At 54.3% G+C, this 13295-nt stretch overlaps 1 non-coding gene across 1 annotated transcript; it reads right to left on the bottom strand.

Moving 5' to 3' along the window:
* Window positions 1-12659: 12659 nt before the first annotated feature.
* On the bottom strand, window positions 12660-12731 carry TRNAR-UCU (transfer RNA arginine (anticodon UCU)). The gene has a single exon. It is a non-coding gene; the product is annotated as a tRNA-Arg (tRNA).
* Between the last annotated feature and the right edge of the window lie 564 nt (window positions 12732-13295).

Raw genomic sequence — 13295 nt, 5'->3', positions numbered from 1 at the left:
GACCCTCCTTTCTCCCAAATGATTATGCAGGAACCGATCCCGCCGAACTTCAAGCTTCCCCAGTTCGAAAGCTACGATGGGACGTCGGACTCGGTTGATCATCTGGAGGCCTTTCGAACGATGATGCTGCTTCACGGCGCTCCGGACGCCATCTTGTGCCGGGCTTTCCCGTCTACTTCGAAGGGAACGGCCAGGAATTGGTACTCTGCTCTGAAGTCGGGTACCATATTTTCCTTCGATCAAATGAGCCACCAATTTGTGGCCCATTTTGTCAGCAGCCGGTGTCCCCGGAAGGGTTCAGAGTCCCTCATCAACATCAAGCAGAGGGAAGGGGAGTCCATACAGGCCTACATCAACCGCTTCAACATCGCGGCGCTGGAGGTCCGGAATTTGGACCAGTCAGTTGCCATGGCGCCCTAAAGGCGGCCTTCAGAAGAATGATCTTTTGTACTCCCTAGAGAAGAAGTACCCCAGAGATTTTGCCGATTTATTGGCTCGAGCTGAAGGATACGCCCGAGCGGAAGAAGCCTTCAAGATGAAGGACGAAGAGACTGCAAGGGAGCGTCAGGCGGGAGATTCTGGTAAGCAAGCAGTTGAGAAGAGGCCAAAGGAAGCCCGGCCTCGCTCTCGATCCCCTCCAGGGCATAAGCGCGTCCACACTCCACCCCGGGCACGCGGGCAGAGAAGCCCGGACAACAGGTTTCGGTGGGGTTCCCCACCAGGGAAATTCCGCAGCTACGCCCCTCTCAACGCTTCGAAGGCCCAGGTACTGATGGAGGTCAGGGAGCTGCTCCCTAGGCCGGAGAGGATGCGCACACACCCCAGGAAGCGCAACCCCAACAAGTTCTGCCTCTACCACCGCGACCACGGCCACGACACGGAGGAATGCATCCAGCTCCAGGACGAGATCGAGGAGCTCATCTGGCGAGGTCGACTCGACAGATTCATCCGCCGTAGGCCTGAGGGTAGAGGAGATCGGCCAAGAGCCCTCCCGCTGCCTGAACCACAGAAAAGGGAGGAGCCGCCCGGAGACCGGCCTCCCATCGGGACCATCGACTCCATCGCTGGAGGGCCTTAAGGAGGAGCAGGAAAGCTATAAATGTATCATTTACTGTTTCGTCCTGAATCTACTTTTCTTTTTTAGCTAACATGTCCCTCCCACCTAGCGTGGATGTATTCTGATCGGGTAGGATCCCGCCAAAAAATGCTGCCATGCCAGGAACAGGAGGAGAACCTCATCCTGGCATGAGCAAAGTCGAAGGCCCGGTTCTTTTAGACCGGATGGGGGGAGAGGCCTTACAACGCCCTAATGTGCCCCCACAGCCCTGTTAGGGACAGGAGAAAATCTCGCCCTAACTTGAGCAAAGTCGAAGGCCCGGTTCTTTTAGACCGGATGGGGGGAGAGGCCTTACAACGCCCTAATGTGCCCCCACAGCCCTGTTAGGGATAGGAGAAAAACCTCGCCCTAACTTGAGCAAAGTCGAAGGCCCGGTTCTTTTAGACCGGATGGGGGGAGAGGCCTTACAACGCCCTAATGTGCCCCCACAGCCCTGTTAGGGACAGGAGGAAAACCTCGCCCTAACTTTAGCAAAGTCGAAGGCCCGGTTCTTTTAGACCGGATGGGGGGAGAGGCCCTACAACGCCCTAATGAGCCCCCACAGCCATGTCAGGAACAGGAGGAGAACCTCGTCCTGACATGAGCAAAGTTGAAGGCCCGGTTCTTTTAGACCGGAAGGGGGAGAGGCCTTATAGTGCCCTAACGTGCCCCCACAATCCAGGCCGGTAACGAGAGGAGAACCTCACGCCGGCTCAAGCAAAATGGAAGGTCCGGACTCCTACGGGAGCCGGGTTCCGTCGCCAAGAAAGATTTCGCCCGGACTCCTACGGGAGCCGGGTTCCGCCGCCAAGAAAGATTTCGCCCGGACTCCTACGGGAGCCGGGTTCCGTCGCTAAGAAAGATTTCGCCCAGACTCCTACGGGAGCCGGGTTCCGCCGCCAAGAAAGATTTCGCCCGGACTACTACGGGAGCCGGATTCCACTGCCAAGAAAGACTTCACCCGGACTCCTACGGGAGCCGGGCTCCAATCGCCACTTCAGCAGCAAGGGTCAACGATGGTGGCGAAACTCGGCCGCGTAACAAGATCGGATGAAAGGAAAGAGCCCCCCCCCCACGGCGACATCTACGTCAAACAAGCCAAACGACAAGAAAGGTCCAACAAACGACAATATCAGCGCTACGCATGAACAAGGTAACACAAAATGCTCCTTTTTCTATTTTCGATATACGCACTACAAAGCCAGAACGGCCAGAGAAAGAAGGACAAAATGACAAAAAGAAAAAAAAAAACTACAAAGGGGCTCTAAGGAGGCCCTGCTTCCTCCGACCTAGAGTTGCCACCTCCATCCCTCAACCAGGACTGCCTCAGGCTCTCCACCGTTTCCTCTAGTTCTTTCTTCTTTCGCAGCGTGTCCTGGAGCGCCTGACGAAGTCGCCGGCTCTCAGCCTCCGCTTCCCGACGCCACTTCCGCAAAACTTCGGACTCCGCTTCTGCGTCCACGACGGCCTTCCGCTCAAGCCCCAGTTGGATTTTTACTTGTTGCAGCTCGGCTGTCTTCTCCCCAAGGGAGACAGAAATCCCCTCGACGGTGCCTCTCAGGGCTTGGAGCTCTTCGGTATCTTGGGCGTTAGTAAGCTGCACCCTGGTAACCAGCTGCCTCTGGAGAGAAGGACCTCGTCCGCCGCTGTCGGAATCTCCTTTTGTACTCTTCCACTTGCCGGCGCCAACTGGCCCGCTGCACGTCGTGGCTCATCTCAGCATCTTGAAGCTGCTTCTGGAGGACGGGGACCTTCTGCGACCATTTTTGTTCATCATCAACCCGCACCAGGGCTCGGGATGAGTTTCCTTCCAGCTGGCCAATCCTCCTCTTCGCAGCTGACAGCTCCACCTTAAGGGCGCTGATCCTGGCTTCTTGAGCCCAAGTTCGGTCGCTGGCGCTCTTCATGCATTCCTCAAGCTCCTTCGTGAAGTTCGCCTTCCTCCGGCTGTAGTCCATGATTGCCTTCACTTGGAGACTCCTGAAGTGGGCGGCCTCAGCGGCGGCCTCGGAATAGCATTTTTTCGCCTGGCGGAGCTCGCCCTCTGACTTCTTCAACTTCTTCGTCAGGTGGAGGACCTCCTTTTTCAGCCGTTGGATAGTTGACTTCAGCGGGACCCCCGGGGGCAAGGGGAGTGCTTCGGCGGGACACTGCCATCGGAAGATGCAAACGTCAGAGAACGACTCATTACAAGAAGAAAGGCCGAAAAGGAGGAGCAGAGGGAAGAAAAAACCATCCACAATAAGAAATTTGACTTTATTGATTAATTTTGGATACAAATGGAAAGGAAGTATGGCGACAAAAGAAAGATACAAGATCGGAGGTCTCAGACCTCGGGGGCAGGGGGTGGAGAGCTCGGCGCGGGGGGTGCGACTGCGACTGCGGCGGACGAAGGGGCGGCCTCATCATCGGACTCCTCCAAAAAATCGAGATCAAGGTCGGGTATCTGCTGGCCACCCTCTCTCGGCTGAGCTCGAACCCCTTGGTGAACGCCTCCAGGCCGAACTGGACGTTCAGCTCCCTCATCTCCGCAGAGGCCTTGAACTCCTCCACCGCAAGGGTCCTGGCCTCCGAGACCAGAACCGGAGTTTGCTCGGCCAGATGGGCGACCTCGGCCTCCGCCTTCCTCGCGACTCCTCCAAGCTTCGTCTCTCCTCCTCCCGGGCTTGTCTTTCCTCTTCCCGATCTTGCCTCTCTCTCTCCAGGGCCTCCCGAGGGCGGCCACCTCGCCGTCTTCGCTTGAAGAGGGCAACCTCATCCTGGCAGCACTCCTCCGCCGAAGAAGGTCCCTTCTCATGCAGCCCGACGCCTCGACATAGGCGAAGAGCTGGTGCCCGACCTGCAAGGTCGGATAGAGAATTACCACAAAGACCAAGCAACCATGCAAATAAACATCCGCTTACCTCGAGAAAGGACCTCAAAGTGTCCCAGGCCCGCTGCTCGGGATCGGCGCGGTCGATCCTCTCCACGACATCGGACAGAATGCAGCCATCGAGTAGCCTCCTGATCAGAGCCTTGTCGTTGAAGGGGTTCTCCGATCCCCCCTCGAAACAGACGGACTCATCTGCAGCGGCTCGGTGGCTGCTCACCCTGCGGGCCACTGATTTCCTCTTCTTCCCACGACGGGCGCCTCCGTGGGGCGGACCTTCGGAATAGGGACCCCAGTCGGCGGGCTCCTTGAGGGAGCCCGGGGGGCCGCTGGCTCGGCATCCGAAGGAATGTCGATGGTCGGGGTCGCCTGGATGGGCGTAGCCAAGCTCGTCTCCTCCACCCTGGCCCTCTTCGCCAACCGAGGTCATCGCGCCCTTCCTCTTCTGGGCTCTCATAGCCTGGGCGAGCATCCGCGTGGCTTCGGCATCCATTGCTAAAAAAAAAAGGCCACCCTCTCTCGGCTGAGCTCAAACCCCTTGGTGAACGCCTCCAGGCCGAACTGGACGTTCAGCTCCCTCATCTCCGCAGAGGCCTTGAACTCCTCCACCGCAAGGGTCCTGGCCTCCGAGACCAGAACCGGAGTTTGCTCAGCCAGATGGGCGACCTCGGCCTCCGCCTTCCTCGCCGACTCCTCCAAGCTTCGTCTCTCCTCCTCCCGGCTTGTCTTTCCTCTTCCCGATCTTGCCTCTCTCTCTCCAGGGCCTCCCGGAGGGCGGCCACCTCGGCCGTCTTCGCTTGAAGACGGGCAACCTCATCCTGGCAGCGCTCCTCCGCCCGAAGAAGGTCCCTTCTCATGCGGCCCGATGCCTCGACATAGGCGAAGAGTTGGTGCCCGACCTGTAAGGTCGGATAGAGAATTACCACAAAGACCAAGCAACCATGCAAATAAACATCCGCTTACCTCGAGAAAGGACCCCAAAGTGTCCCAGGCCCGCTGCTCGGGATCGGCGCGATCGATCCTCTCCACGACATCGGACAGAATGCAGCCGTCGAGTAGCCACCTAATCAGAGCCTTGTCGTTGAAGGGGTTCTCCGATCCCCCCTCGGAACAGACGGACTCGTCTGCAGCGGCTCGGTGGCTGCTCACCCTGCGGGCCACCGATTTCCTCTTCTTCCCCACGGCGGGCACCTCCGTGGGGGGACCTCCGGAATAGGGACCCAGTCGGCGGGCTCCTTGAGGGAGCCCGGGGGGCCGCTGGCTCGGCATCCGAAGGAATGTCGATGGCCGGGGTCGCCTGGACGGGCGCAGCCAAGCTCGTCTCCTCCACCCTGGCCCTCTTCGCCGAACCGGAGGTCGTCGCGCCCTTCCTCTTCTGGGCTCTCATAGCCTGGGCGAGCATCCGCGTGGCTTCAACGTCCATTGCTAAAAAAAAAAAAAAAAAAAAAAAAAGAGAAAGAGAGAAAAAGAAAAAAGAAGAAAAGGAGAAAAGAAGAAGAAGAAGCGACACCGATCAGTCCAGAGTCAAAAAAAAAAAAAAAAAAAAAAGAGAAAAAAAGAGAGAGAGAAAGAAAGAGGAAGAAAAGAAAGGGAAGGAAAGAAATAAAGAGAAGAAGAAGAAGGCAAGAAAAGAAAGATAAATACTTGCTGGATCCTGGGGGCTCAGGCCGATGTTGAAAAGAAGCTGCTCCCTCAGAAGGTTAGGAAGGGAAGGAGCGGGATAACTTAGAAGCTTCTGGGCGGCCTGGAGATCGTCCTCTCCCAGGCTGGGAGCCCGGCGAACGGAGTCCCTCAGAGACCCCCAAAGGGGCAGACCCAGTTCCAGGGTCGGGCAGTAGATGAAGAGAAATTTCCCTTCCAATGTGAATCGAAGAAGGGCGCCCTTCAGCAACCCCTTCTTGCCGAACTGGGGGGAGAAGTACCACCAATCCTTCGCTGAAGGATGGCGTTTGAAAGTATAAAAATGTCTGAACAAGGAAAGGGATGGTTGGACCTCGGCTATGTGGCAGAGAGACAGAAACCCTATCAGGAACCTAAAGAATTCGGGGCCACCGAGGTGAGAAAAATGTCTAAGAAACGGAAGAAGGCGGCGACGAAGGCAGGAAGCGGAAGCCGGAGTCCGGCGCAGAATGCCTCCTGATACAGACAGAAGCGACCAGGAGGGGGAGCGCTGGCCCGGTCAGAGGGGCCAGGAAGCTCCAGGTCGTACTCCGGAGGAACCCCATATCGAACTCTTATCAGAAGGAGTTCGTCCGGAGTCGACGAGCAGGGAATTGCGCCCGGTGCGAAAACCGGGCGAGACCCAGCCCCAAACACGGGCTCATCCGCAGAGACGGGAGCCTGGGGGTTTGAAGTGGCGAACTCTCGGAACTGTCGGGAGCAGAAGAATCAAAGGACATTCTGAACAGTTTCGAGGGGAGAGCCTAAGGACCCTAAAAAGACAAGACCGAAAGGGGAGCGAGACGCCGAAGGCTAACTCAGAGGGGAGCACGAAAGCAACGAAGAGAGGAGAAGCCCCTAGGCGGAGAGAAGAAGGTTGGCACTAACTATGTTGCTCTGGGCGACTTGGGGAGCGAGGAACGGGAGGCGCCTACGGCTCGAGAGAACGTTTGCTAGAGCAAGACTCTCGAAGGGAAGGCAGACACCAGCGAAAACTCAGAAATGGAATAGGGTGCCTGGAAGGAAGAGGATGGGTTTAAATAGACCCTGGGATCCGGCGCCATAATGATCGCAAATCCCCCCTGGTCAATCCACATCCAACACGTGTCCCACTCCCCCTCACAGGCGGCTAAAAGTGGCTGGCGGTTGGCAGGGCCATAATTGCGCCGTACCTAGGCCAATGTACCTACGGGATTCTCGAAGCGTCCCCTCGTACCGCTCCAACTCGAAAAGACTCCGGCACGCGCTCATTTAATGCCAAAATATCTGGGGGGGTAGGGCGCAGGATTCGAAGGGACGGTTTCAGCTGTGTGTCTCTCTCTCCGTACTTCCTTCGTTTGAAATTCAAACTCGAAGTAGGGGGACTGGTGTTGGGTATAAAATACCCACAGCTGAAACCTTCGGCGGAACCGACATCAGAACAGCTCCGCCCGGACTCCTACGGGAGCCGGGCTCCACCGCCGACATCAGAACAGCTCCGCCCGGACTCCCACGGGAGCCAGGCTCCACCGCCGACATCAGAATAGCTCCGCCCGGACTCCTACGGGAGCCGGGCTCCACCGCCGACATCAGAACAGCTCCGCCCGGACTCCCACGGGAGCCGGCTCCACCACCGACATCAGAATAGCTCCGCCTGGACTCCTACGGGAGTCGGGCTCCACCGCGACATCAGAACAGCTCCGCCCGGACTCCCACGGGAGCCGGGCTCCACCACCGACATCAGAATAGCTCCGCCCGGACTCCTACGGGAGCCGGGCTCCGCCTCCGACATGAACTGCGGGTAAGCTCCGACCGGACTCCTACGGGAGCCGGACTTCACTTCTAATTTTGATTGTAGCACAGCTCCGCCCGGACTCCCACGGGAGCCGGGCTCCACCACCGACATCAGAATAGCTCCGCCTGGACTCCTACGGGAGCCGGGCTCCGCCTCCGACATGAACTGCGGGTAAGCTCCGACCGGACTCCTACGGGAGCCGGACTTCACTTCTAATTTTGATTGTAGCACAGCTCCGCCCGGACTCCCACGGGAGCCGGGCTCCACCACCGACATCAGAATAGCTTCGCCTGGACTCCTACGGGAGCCGGGCTCCGCCTCTGACATGAACTGCGGGTAAGCTCCGACCAGACTCCTACGGGAGCCGGACTTCACTTCTAATTTTGATTGTAGCACAGCTCCGCCCGGACTCCTACGAGAGCCAGGCTCCACCGCCGACATCAGAACAGCTCTGCCCGGACTCCCACGGGAGCCGGGCTCCACCACCGACATCAGAATAGCTCCGCCCGGACTCCCACGGGAGCCGGGCTCCACCGCCGACATCAGAATAGCTCCGCCCGGACTCCTACGGGAGCCGGGCTCCGCCTCCGACATGAGCGGGGTAGCACCGATCGGACTCCTACGGGAACCGGACTTCACCTCTAACTTTGGTTGCAGCACAGCTCCGCCCGGACTCCTACGGGAGCCGGACTCCGCCCTCGACATCAACTGCAACACAGCTCCGCCCGGACTCCTACGGGAGCCGGACTCCACCTCCGACTTCAATCGCAGCGCAGCTCCGCCCAGACTCCTACGGGAGCCGGGCTCCGCCTCCGACACCAATTGCGGGTAAGCACTGACCGGACTCCTACGGGAGTCGGGCTCCACCTCCGGCAACAGCACAGCTCCGACCGGGCTCTTAAGGGAGCCAGGCTACGTCCTCGACGCCAACGACTGCAACCGCAAGCAGACTTCGCCCGGACTCCTACGAGAGCCGAGCTCCGCCCCCAACTTCAGCTCCGAGGGGGGTTCCGCCCGGACTCCCCCAGAAGTCGGGCTCCACCCACGACCCTGCTCCACTTCCTGCGGCGGACTCCGCGCAGTCCCATCATTCCCTGACAGGCGCAGTAGCCATCGCCGCCCTGCTCCACTTCTTGTGGCAGACTCCGCACAGCTCCACTACCCCCTGGCAGGCCGCAATAACGGCCACGAACCTGCTCCACCTCCTGCGACGGATTCCGCACGATTCTCCCATCTGCTGGCGAGTCACGACAACGGACGCTGCTCCACTCCATGTAACAGATTCCACGTGGCAAGCCACGGCGGTGGCCACGCGCCTACTCCACTATCCTTTGCAATCAATTTCCCTGACCATGGGCGCCCACTACCAGACGGTTACAAACGTCGCCATCAATCCATCGCCTTCTCCGCCTATAAAAGGGGGACCCAGATACGTTATTCTCTAAGCTCTTTTTCCTATCTCAAAACTCTGCCAAATTCTCCGTTCGAGCACTCCATTCTTGTTGAGGCAGAGTACTGACTTGAGTGTCGGAGGGTCTTGCTGGAGCAACCCCACCTCCGATTTAGACTTCCCTTGCAGGTCCCGACGGCGACCGCGGCTTCCCCGACTCCAGCTTCTCCGGCGCAAGCAGATTTTTGCACCAACAAGAGGTTTTACCTAACCCACTATGTCCTTTGTTTAATACCCATTTCTAGGAGCGGGAACCTTGAATTGAAAACCCTTTCTTCTGCCCTCGCCACTTCTTTCGCTGACCCTATCCACCTCCTTTGCGGAATACCAGATCAAGAGATGAATTAGCGGATCACAGGGCTAAGTCGAAGCATACCTGAACCTTCTTTAGTAGTGAGCCGTACCGAGTAGCTCCTAGCAAGGGCTTCAAGATCACAGTAATGCCTGCCAAAACTTTCTTTTCTTGGGTACGAATGTCATGTTCAAAGCTGCTTTTCTAGACACCATGGAAAAGATCACTGACGAGCTCAATCTCTAAGTGTGAAATTGTCAGTTTCCTCCTCTTTTTGAGCCTGAGATCATATGGGTCAACAATTCTCATTTCTTAGTTCCAGAAAGCCCTTCTCAAGGAAGTGAGCCAAGAGCCACTCATCTGAGCCAGCGGATTCTCATTCTGCTGTGCCGGTGCGCAAAGCAAGCACGCTTAGACTGCGATGTGAAATCTTTGGTCTGCCTATCATTGTCAATTAAGAGCTGACTCCGCTAGGCAAGAGGACCACTACTGGGATTATTCAACTACTAACTGATGACCAGGGGACTACTCTGCTTCTTCCACTACTGATATTGACTGACCTGTTGATAGGATAGCTGGGGCAGTTTAGAGGATATCAGGGGAAAGATAAAGAACCTATGCAGCCGTAGGGCGCAAAGAGCTCGTTCTCTATCGTGCGTGATCACTCACAGCAGCAATCCTTTCTTGTTGAAGGAAATCCTACGTGATGCCGATGCATGAACCCCCCTTCGCCCCTTGATGAGTAAGCTCCGTAAGCCAGCTCTTCGTTGGTTGGCCTGCCCCCCTGGTAAATGAATGTCAGGTGCTCCCCTCCTCCCGAAAGAAAGAATTCTATCCTCAGCCCTACAGAGAGAGGGGATGGATAGAGGAACAAGTACGGTAGGCACCCTGAGTTTACCAACCTCAGTGACCGGCTCCTAAGAGTTTCCACCCTGGGGTTGGGGTTAGGCTGCTGCGCCATGCAGGCCCCGTGGGCTGTCTCAGCCCGACCCCCGAAACTCAGTAGGCTCGCTGCTAAGAGAGACTAGGAACTACAATGCTGCCCCCACCAGCTAACAGCACCATACACATGTGGCTGATGTACGTATGTGGCCCTTGCGTCGATCTTACTTCCGCTGCCTGCCCGTACGCGGGTCGACTCACCAGAAATGCAGCTAGCTCGCCAACTAACTGTTCATGTTTGAGCTTGTTGGCTTGCTCTTGCTTCATTGTTATTTAGACACTATCTGAATTGACTTGGTAGCCTACGTGAGTATCCGGATGGATAGAGACTGATCCCTTTCTACATACATAGCCCCAGATACATACATACTTTTCTTCCTTTCTCCCAAAAAGTCGTTTCCTTTCCTGAATCTTAGCTCTTCTCTTTCTTATTCTTAATTATGTAACTGTCACTTTACCGGGCCGGAAAAGTGACACCGTCACATCTCAGGGTCGTACGCCTGGAACAAGAAGGTTCGTCGTACAATTTCGGCGATTACAAAAAAAAGGAGTATATCCCTCTCCCTGTTTGTCTTTCCACTTCCGTCGTTCAGGAACAAAGACTTCGCCAAATTCTTTTGAGTCCCAGTCCTTCCCCACTAACCAATTACGTTACGACCACAGAACAAACTTGGTTGACGAACATGGTTTATGCGCCGCTAATGTAGCGGCTTGTCGAGCATTTGACAAACTCACACCATCCATTTCAAATGGGATTTGTCCCGTGGACACACGAGCAATCCAACCCGTAGGATTTCCTTTTCCTCTTCCCATTCTCACTTCTGTAGGTTTCCCCGAAATAGGAAGATCTGCGAGAACTCTTACCCATATCTTACCATTTCTTCGGAATTGTCCGCTCATAGCACGATGGAATTGTCCGATTGTAGCCCGACGCGCTGCTTCAATGGCTCGATATGAAAGACGACCAGCTCTACAACTTTTGGTGCCATATCTTCCAAAACCAAGTTGTGTACCGTCCGGTTCGCGACCCCTACAACATCTGCCTTTACTATATTTGAAAAATTTCGTACGTTTCGGATATAGCACGTCCCTTCTTATTTTGACTATATGAGATCCGCACTTTGACACCTGAAATTCCGTAACGAGTAGATACTGTAGCAGGAGCATAATCGATTTTATGGTGAAATACATTACGAGATGTTTTTCCATACTTTCCGCATTCAGTTCTAGCTATTTTCGCACCTCCTAATCGACCTGAACAACAAATACGTATCCCCTCCACCCCTTTTGGCATTATTAATGGAATATCCTTCACTATTTTACTAAAAATGGAACAAATGAGATTTGATTGTTCCTCGGTTGAAAAGAGATGTCTTGAGCAATCAGAGAAGCACTTTGATAAAAAGATTTGATCTTTACCGACTCAATTAAGGTATTTGTGTTTGTTCTATTAGACAAAAAAGATCGCATTTTTTGCACTTCGTTCAAATAAGAGTTGTACCCGTACGGAATTCCCCTCTTTCTCAGTATGATCTCTATCATCATCTCTATTCCCTTTATCAATTCTCCTATCCCACCTAGGTCTATGAATTTCTCTATCAATTCCATTACCTTCTCCTTACCCATGAGGTTCCAACATTTGATCCTTAATTGACCTAGGAGTTGTTCCCGGGCATACTCAAAAAATAGGTTTTTATACACCCCAACCCCATCCCTTGGAAAGAAAAAGGTAGCACCGAAGAAAGGAAAGAGCGAGATGGTGGTTTTTGTTGTTCCCGCGAAGCGAAGATCATTCGCCAAGCGAATGAAGTGGATCAACCTCTTTTTGGCTTGGGCCAAACACTTTTTCTCACTGGTCGAGCTTTCTACAAAAAAAGCGATGCGAGAGCGTATTCTCTTATCTAAGCTTCCTTCCTTCGCTCCCCCCATCGTAGATGGTTCAGCCACACCCGGTGCCACGAAATGATTGAGAACTACAACGGGGTCGAAATGCATTTTTTTCTTTGTATTCAATAAGTATTGCATGACCGAATAATTCAAGGAGGGGCGCACAGCGGGGAGGGTCCTTTTTAGTAGATGACTCGTCGGGCCGTCAGAGCGGGACTTCTTTGGTAAAAAGAACTTGAATAACTTCATTTTTCTGGAGGAGTCATCATTTTCTATCAGGAACGCTATGTCATTTACAACCCCGGCGTATTTCGGATGCTTGAAGGCCCCGCTGACCCGAAGTGATTTAGAAAAATTCTTCTTTCTCGATGGTGATCGGTCATGGTATCCATAGCGTTGCATCTTTTTCGGCCAAATCCTGATTTCGTTTTGCTTCTCCCGGTCGTCGAGCCTGATCGACTCGACTCTTTTCCCTGCCCCCCGGCCTCTCACTTCGTTTCGTTCTTCTTCTGTACCATCGCTTGAATGAAGACACCCGATCGGCCCGACTTTCCCAAATGCCCACCACCGGCCCTTCTCCTTTTCGGGTCTTGATTTGTCGCGTCGTTTCAGTCGTAGTGGTCGACGGGGAGGGGGCCTAGATACGTAACCGCTCAAGATATCATCTCACCACCTTACGTGGAAATAAATTGCGTCCAATAGGATTTGAACCTATACCAAAGGTTTAGAAGACCTCTATCCTATCCATTAGACAATGGACGCTTTTCGTTCCTATTTTCTTCTTTCGTATTGCTCCTAGATTGATTTTGATAATTACAAAGCAGATTGAAGGGATACAAATATTTTTAAATTGAAAAAGTCCTTATGCTCTTCAAGGGTAAAATCGTAATTTCACTAAAATCCTGATTTGATAGTATCATTTGGTAGAACAAATGATTAGTAATCTATTGGTAAAAATTTCATTATTTTTGGACTTATATTTTTGAAGTTATGAAGGTTTGAAGTGCATGAGTCGACTCATGAGTCAACTCATGACACTATGAGCTGATTGGCACGCAAAAATTTCCCATGGCACGCTGGATTTTTGGCTTGGCACGACCTGTGAGTCGACTCATGAGTCGACCCACAAGGCATGAGTCGACTCATGAGTCGACCTCTGCTGATTTGGGCCAAAAAATCCAGAAATCAAAGTTTCTGGCTAATGCAACAGAAGTCGACTCATGAGTCGACTCCTGAAGCATGAGTCGACTCATGAGTCGACCCCTGCGATGGAAAACGTCAGCAACGGCTAGTTTTTTGCCCATTTTAATTGCCTTTTATGCTTCC

Source organism: Elaeis guineensis, chromosome 4, assembly GCF_000442705.2.
Source record: "Elaeis guineensis isolate ETL-2024a chromosome 4, EG11, whole genome shotgun sequence".
Lineage (NCBI taxonomy): Eukaryota > Viridiplantae > Streptophyta > Magnoliopsida > Arecales > Arecaceae > Elaeis > Elaeis guineensis.
This window is presented reverse-complemented; position numbering and strand designations above follow the sequence as displayed.